We start from the raw sequence: 8,403 nt of genomic DNA on the forward strand, positions 1-8,403 counted from the left end.
GGAGTAACCCCGAGAACAATCCCATACATGACCGATGTACGTACATCGGGCTCCCTCGGTGTCGTGCGGGTCCCTTACGGCTTGAACCGTTCCCCTTAGATCGACAACCTCCCGTATCCCCCTAACGTGGATAACAAGAGACACGAGCACAACCATGCGGTTAAAATCTTAGTCTTATCATCGTGAAAGATTAAACCTATTCATACATACATGTTTACCTCGGAACCTTGATCGATCCGATTATCAGTAACTTATTCATACTTGTACATACTTAATCATGGTGGAGAGGAATAACTTATCAATCCACAACTTACATACTAGCTAAGTCATTCTAGCTCATGTGCGAAGAGATTATCCTTCGCGTCTTATCATTCTAGGGATTCTTGCTATCTTTCTAGTTCTCGACTAGCTAAGTCGAGGCTCTACATTCATTCCCTTTCTTAGTTCATTGCTACCCCATCATGCTTAAACTCTCTTGAACCATCCTTGTGATACATGCTAAGATTGCCATGATTTCTGATTCAAGGATCATTTGAAGTTATGTGCATATTTCCAATAATTTCTGAAGACCGAAAATGCCATAAACCCATGTTTTAAGCCATTTAGAAAATCTAAGATTTAATAAAGCCAAGTTTGTACCAGTAGAAAAGTAAGTGAAAAAAACAAAAGAATACTTCAAAACGATCGCCTCGGACCCCCACACGACTGCCCCCCAAGCACCCGAACGCAAGACAACGTGGACGTTGTCCTGTCTAGGGCGCCTGGCGCCAGAGGGAGGGCGCCTAGCACTGGCTCTCTGACTTGTGGGCGCCTAGCGCCCTTGTTCAGGCGCAGCGCTGCGAAATATGCGTTTTCGGTGTTTTCGGCTACGGGTTTCTGCCATTTTCGACCCAAAACTCGTCCAAATCGATCCTGTAATGCACCATATACATCCAGCAACATATATAGACTTATTTAAAAATATTCCATGGCAATTTTAACATATAATCAACAAGAATTGCTTTGGGGGTACTAAAGTTTCATAAAAACTAAACTAACATAAATCATGATTTCTTCACAAGATTAAACAAACCAAAAGGTAGGTAATCTATCTATGGAACTCATCTATCAATAATCTTGAAGCATCAACAAGTCCCAAGCTCAAACCACCAAAACTCTAGCTCTTGATCTTGATTCCAAAATAGCTTTCAATCTTCATTTCAAACCCATGGTTGTCTCTTGCTTGATAAGTTGCTAACCTCCATGCTTGGTTCACCAAACTTCCAAGCCTCAACTTCACCCAACCTCATTGAAACCCTAAATTCTTCAATCTTGACTTAATGATGAAAGAAGTGGAATCATGCTAGAATCAAGCTTTCTTTTGGCTTAAGAAATCATGAGGGAACTTTACTTAACTTGATTCAACTTTGGAAACATCATTGGAGGGTATGGAGAAGAGAGGAATGGCGTGAGAGGAAGAAGGAAGGAGAAGAGAGAATTGTTTTCCCAAACTTAGAGAGAGAAAGGATAGGTTTTGTGAGATATTTTGGTACCAACTTCAAATAAATATCTCTTAAACATGCATTCACCATTTTGCCCTTGGCTTAAACGTGTTAAATCCGACACTGATACTTTTCCGTATAAAGCTGACATCTCATAAAAATATTATCCCTTAACTTACTTTCCATGAATTTAATTCCTCTGGTATGATCAACGGGTAATATACTGATACTGACAGGCGGGATATTACATCCTACCCCCCTTAAAGAAATTTCGTCCTCGAACTTTAGAGATCGACTACCAATCATCATGACAAAAACTTACCATCTTTGGTCTAAGCCATGCATATTCGAAACACAGGTTCCCAAGAAGTTCATCATTGCTTGTGTTTCGTCTTGTTTCTTGATTCACATACATAACCATATATCCTTCTTGATCTTAATATCACTTAAACTTTGGAGTTATCTTAGTACATCATGATTTGGAACTTATCTTGCTACACTTAGACTTATTGCCCCGAACTTGTATCTTACCCGCTTAACATAAAACATTCATTAAGGTAACTTATCATAAACATGAACACTCATGATTTGCCTTTTAACTGGAATCCTACCGAAAACCAGGTTTGCCCTGCAGTGCTTACTTGCAACATCAAACATCTTTTCATGCATACATAATCTCATCGGGTAAACATATAATTCATTCATCAGTTTACATATTGTACCTTAAGACACATGTCTCTTACTTGCATTACTCATTTAAACGATTCCACGAATCTCTTTTCGAGTCTTAAGAAATCTTTCGATCTCATTGAGATCTTATTGCAAACCAAATCATGAACACAAACTCAGAATCGCATAAACCATTACACTACCATAAATCGTTTTCACAAATTCTTTACACAATAACACGCACCTTAACTGTTTCGGTTTGAACTCAAGCAATCACAGTCTCACATCACAAATTCCAAGCCGATTCAAACTACCAAAACCGATCCAGGGAAAGAAGAAGCTTGAACCAGTTGCGCACACAGCAGAATTGGATTCACCACAAGCTTCGAACGAAGCTGATCTAAAACGGAGAAAGAAGTGCTAGAACAAGATCCATAACCGATTCAATCTCAAGCAAAGGACGCGAGGATGAAGCTCGAAATTCCGGTCATCGCGTCGGAGTTTAAACCATCACCGGAATCTGGAATTTTGATCGGAGAGAGCGAAGCATCGCGAGAAAGAAGAAGAAGAAGGTTTCTTGAACCCTTGAGCGCTACCGCAAACAACGCCGACAACGACGATTCACCGGCACAGTCCTTCGTTTCTGAAGACGGTGTTCTCGTCACGGCCGTGTTCTTGGTGGTAGTAGCGCAATTAACGCTGGGTTTTCATAGTCATGCTGATCGTGAATTCTTCACGGAGTCTGGTCTTAATTGGAATTTGAAGCTTGCGAACGAATCGTATGAAAGGGTTGAACTTGCGTTTCGTCCTGATGTGAATCCATGGCAATATGCTGTGCGTGATGATTTCCTTGAAGCTGGTTTGTACCTTATAACGTTTTCACTTTAGATGATGCTAGTGGTACCAACATTGGTGGATCCACCTTCAATTCCCAAGGGCCTGGGCCTTGTTCCTACACATTGCTGCACTTTTGCTACCTGCACCCTCCTTCTTGCCAAATAGGTCTCCGTTTGCCTCAAATTGCTTGGTAAAATTCCTAGAACTTTTCTAGTTGTTTTTCTTGATGATTTTGTTAACTCTTGATGTGTTTTACATATTAGAATGACTTAGGAAAATATATGTGTAAAGCGTAATTGATATCGTTACTTTTTTAGTTCTTGATAAATGTTTTGTTAAAATGTAGATAAAAGTTCCATATGCTTTGTTCCTTTTGATTGTCCCTTGATTATTTTTAGGATTGAATCTCGTTCTTGAAAACGTAAAAAATGTGTATGCTATCTTTTGTTAGTTTCAATTTTCTTTGCAAGTTGTTAATAATGGTTCCTTTTTTACTTGCACTTTGTTCGATTTTTCTTGCCTATGAAAAATGCTCCAAAAAAATAGACACCACGCCTTGTAAATTTGTCCTACCTTTTACTTGTGATTTGGTTAATTTTTCTACACTTGAAAATGATCCTAAATGTGTGTTATGATGGAATTTTTCTACCCTATGTTTCGGTACTTTTTCGTGCCTTAAAAATGCTCCAAACATGTGCTTAATTGCAATTTTCTTGTTCTATGACTTGGTCGAAATTCTTGCCTCCAAGGAGTGTGAAATGCCATATGTGAATTTGCCTCTTGTATTTTCAATGTTTCTATGCTTACCACCGTTTCAAAATGCCTAAAAAGTCTATGTGATTTCTACATGTTTCTAGCTACTTTTGTTGGCATCTTTACCATTTCTTTTATGCCACATTCCCATCATTTCATGCATTTTTGTTCACTAATCCCTTTATTTCCATCTTGTGTTTTTAGTTTTATTTCCTTTGCCATTTAAATTTTCATGCAAAGCTAGAATGTAATAACCTAGGGATTCTTGTATCTTACCTTTATGCAATCTTAAATTCTTGCAAGACCATAGAATGTAAACTAGGGCATGATGTAAAGGACAATGGACTCTAATGATGTACACCGACACATGCACACACCTCACTTTAGATATATGGCTAGGTTATGCATGTTTATATGTATGTGTAGGATTGTATGTTTAGATGAATGCTTAGGATTTGCACCTAGAAAAACCTCTTTTCAAAAAATATATGAACAACATCACTCAACTCTTTTTCATAATAAACCTTGGAATCAAAATCCCATTGTATTTCCTTTCTATTTTCTTAAATAAGATTTTAATGAATTCTAATAATACTTGGACTTCTTTTACAAAATAACTAATTCAACCTCACAATTTTACAATCTTATGCCCTTGAGGCCTCTTTCTCTCATTCTTCAAAATCCCAATTATCAAACTTAAAATCAACCAACAAAAACAAAAACAATCTTTGAAGAGAACTACGGTGGATTTGATCCCTTAAACGGGTACGTAGGCAAGGAATCAAAATTCCTTCAATTCAAATAAAATAAAAATTCAAACACTTTCTTCTCCCTCCAATTCTTCACTTAGTAAACTCTTAGGTGTAAATATCATTTTCAAATAGCATTTAAAAATAAAGTGCGCGCGTAGAAAGTAAAGACGGTTCCTATAGGATACTATAGTCGTTATGGGTGCCTAACACCTTCCCGTAGCGAAAACAACTCCCGGACCTCGATTCTCAAGGGTTTTGCTTACTTTTTCCCTTCCCAAGAAAAAATAAGATATCACCGGTTAAAAAGGTTCAAACGTAATCAATGTTCGACACCCGAAAACCAAGATAAAACAAGCATCAATTATGTGCCAATTACATTAGCTCAATAAAGTTTTCTGAAATGAGATATTTCTACAAACATTTAGTACATAGAACTAAATATCAATCCAATATGCCATAGAAAGATAATAAACATTAAAATAAAACTAGTGAAACCAAACAAGTACTACATGCTATTGTCTAATACATCAATGGTATCTATGTTATGTAATGTAAAGATACATATTTAGAAAAGTTATGAAATTCCTTAACTAATTTGTGATTTTGTCTTTAATTGTTATTTTTTTTTTTTTTTGCATTTGAAGTTCAAGTTGGCTCTGATAAGGTTCGACTCGTTCATGATTACATTTTTGTATTATTAATTATTGCAATTTGGTTTATTTTGGTAGTTTATGATTGTGCCTCTCAAGCTTTGTGCAACTTAATGAAGAACTTGAAGAAAGGAACAAGAAGTTGAGGGTGATATAAACCATGATCGTGAGAATCCAATGGAAGGTAACACCCCTACTAGTTAACTACATTTTATACTTTGTAAGCTCTTATAAGGAATGACTATGTATATAAGAGTAGAACTCATTGGACATAATTGCTAGTCTCTTGCATACTGCTCATAGTTACTAGTTAACTTTCTATTGATTTATTTGGTATGTTTCATGGTCAATAACAGAAGTTGACATTTGTAGAGAGGATAGAATTTTGAACGGACTTGTAGTTGTCTTAATCAGTGGTGGTTTGGGTGTATGAAGTGCTTTTCTGCAGTTGAGAAAACTTTTTCAATTGATTTTTTTTTCTTTCAGCTGGAAATTGATTCTGATGCAGCTAAGATGAGATGATATTGCCGGTGCTTATGGCCGTGATGTTGTGGCTATGCTTTCTGGCGGCATGTATACAGTGATGATTCTGCTGTTGAATTTTTTATTTTTTATTTTTGAAAATATTCTTCCCAAAGATGTTATATGGCTGAATGTTGATATTGGAATACTCCTAGCAATATTGCATTCATATTTACTTTATATATATATATATATATATATATATATATATATATATATATATTGGAATATTGATGTGGAAAGTTGAGGATTTATTATCTAATATAGCTTCCTTTTTGGTATTAAAATTATCCATATTTGTTTTCACATCAGTGTCTATCTTATAACTGATGTGAAAACCCCATTATCATTTTTTAAAGTGCGTCTATTACAACAGTGGAGCATAGACCTGATGTAGAAAACAAGATTTCACATCAGTCCAAACCTGATGTGAAAGGATGTGGACTTACCACATCATGACACCTTACATCAGTTGCCACCTGATGTGAAAACTCATTTTCAACTGATGTAAAAACTCCATTCTGTAGTAGTGTCAGTTAGAACCAAGCGGAACTAAATCAGTGCAAGTATTTCCAAGAAATGTATACAAATATTATGGAGTACTAATTGAATGTCAACACAAACCAAAAAGAGCCACTTTCTCAAAGAAGGAACCACAATGATTTTAGAAAGAATGGAGCAAACAAACAACTAAACCATCCTCAACCATTTCTCATAAGCTTTTTACAGCTTATTTTAATAAGTTCTCTAAGATAACTTATGAAAATATCTTATAGCATATACAAAAACTATTCAACTTTATTTATCATTTGCAGTAGAACTAGCTTATGTAATCTTATAGAAAAGTGCTTATCACGAAAAGTGCTTATCACGAAAAGTACTTGTGCTATAAGCTCCAAATAAGCTGTTTATCTAAACAGACCCTAACAAGTTTGATGCAGCATAACAACAACTCACACATGCTACAACATAATTTCAACATTGAATAACACCAAGACAAGTTTCTAAGTTGCAGAGGAATGAATTGAACTAAAAACAAAAGTGCTAATTTACAGATTTCATTGAATATTTCACTTACACAAACACACTTTCATTGCAATTCAAAGAAATTGATCATAATTCAAATCAATTTGACAAGAAGCTAGGTTATAGGTGATTGAAATTGAGGTGAAAGTACAAAAATTAGGGTTCTTACCGAATAAACACAGATTCGAAAATTGATTGTATTGGAAGAAATCAAATCGCGTGAATCAGAAATGAAAGGAAAACACAGCGAGAACTTTGAGGTCTTCTGCCATGACGGTGATCAACAGAACTCCCAGAGGTAGATTGGAGATGTGGTGGAGATCGGCGCTATGGTGGTGCTGCAGTGGAGATCGGAGCTACAGTGGTGCTACGGTGGAGATCGGCGCTCCGGTGGTGCTACGGTGGAAATCGGCGGTGTGGTGAGAGAATTTTTCTTTGGATCGCGAAATGTGCTATGTGAGAACGTGTTTTTTTTTTGTTTTTTAACAAAAAAGATTTTGACTTAAAATTATTTAAATATAAAAAATCTAAATAAAACTAATTTCAGTCAAATGGTAGCTGATTATTTTGATATTTGCTACCATTACATTCCATAGCATAGATATCCTAGCATATCTTATATTTTCTTGTAGTGAGAGGCATGCACACGGGCCAACCGTTGTTCGCATTGGGAATCGAACCCCGTATTCCCTAGGTACGTCCTTGGGAGGAGCTCCTTGCCACTGGAACTCAAGCAACTTGGTTCAAAAACATGACCTTACAATGTCACATACATAAGAAACACTAATGGATGAAATAAATGAACATAAATGAACTAATAGGTTTTCCGTTTCATAACATGACTTATGATAAGACTTCATGCTATTCTTTGATCCATACAATTGAATCCTTTTAGTGAGAAATGGCTTAAATTGCTATGTGTTTAATGTGCATACATTTTCAGCGTAAATTAATCTCACACACTAACATCTATGTTTTTAAATGCATAAACAAAGATAGGATGATCGGAAAAGAAATAGTAAATTTTCATTTGCAAATTAGACAACATTATGAGTCAAAATTATAAGAACAACATAGGCATTAGTGCAGCCCTTCATTAATTTTAAAGTCACATTCACATTCACAACAGCCCCAACTCAATGTCTAATGCATATTCATCTATCCTAAGATTCAACCAACATAATTAAGCCATGAACTAGGATGTTTACAAGCTCGTATTCTCTTTCTCAAGTTTTCAACCAACATTATTTAACATTAGCAAGTGAATCTGAATGTCAATTTCTTAAAGTGGAATTTGTCTTGTGAGTAGAATATGGAATTGAAATACAACTGAAACTTTCAAAATCCACGACCTGACAACAAGTTGAATTATGGAACATGTAGAGTTCAACATAATCACACGTCTTATCATTAATACATAAGATTTATATTATAGTCATATTATTACTAAAAGTCACTTGGAATAAAGTCAACATTTTGGCCCGTTACGGATGATATGCTGCAACAATTCCTATTAAGTACAAGAGGACAAATCTTAGACACATTTTCAAAATTTTCTCTCGGTTTTAAAAATTGGAGGGTAAAATAGTGTATGCACTTTTTTTAAAGGAAACTCTGAAGATTAAAGGAAATTCAAACCAAAACTGATATATTTCAAATTGAAATTTGACAAGCATCACCACATCTATGCTTCTAGTAGTGCACATCAGAACA

Source organism: Medicago sativa, chromosome 6 (assembly GCF_051527215.1).
Source record: "Medicago sativa cultivar Bolivia chromosome 6, Bolivia_mono, whole genome shotgun sequence".
Taxonomy (NCBI): domain Eukaryota; kingdom Viridiplantae; phylum Streptophyta; class Magnoliopsida; order Fabales; family Fabaceae; genus Medicago; species Medicago sativa.